General features: G+C 41.8%; 1 non-coding gene across 1 annotated transcript; it reads right to left on the reverse strand.

Moving 5' to 3' along the window:
• Positions 1-125: 125 nt before the first annotated feature.
• Positions 126-196, reverse strand: Trnag-ccc. Its single transcript has one exon. It is a non-coding gene; the product is annotated as a tRNA-Gly (tRNA).
• Between the last annotated feature and the right edge of the window lie 48 nt (positions 197-244).

Below are 244 nucleotides of genomic sequence, written 5' to 3' on the forward strand. Positions count from 1 at the left end.
TGTCTAGTGGCTGTCTTACGAACTGTTCGGTTAAAAACAAGTAAAATTATCAAAATGAGACGATCAAATTTTGAAAAACATTATAAAGTTACTGTGAGAACTTGCTTAGACATTAAAAGCGATTATGCGCCGCCCGGGAATCGAACCCGGGTCGCAAGAATGGGAATCTTGCATGATACCACTACACCAGCGGCGCGGTGTGATCTTAGTAGGACTCACTGGTAGATGGACAGATAGATAAGTA

Source organism: Penaeus monodon, chromosome 22 (genome assembly GCF_015228065.2).
Source record: "Penaeus monodon isolate SGIC_2016 chromosome 22, NSTDA_Pmon_1, whole genome shotgun sequence".
In the NCBI taxonomy this organism is placed as follows: domain Eukaryota; kingdom Metazoa; phylum Arthropoda; class Malacostraca; order Decapoda; family Penaeidae; genus Penaeus; species Penaeus monodon.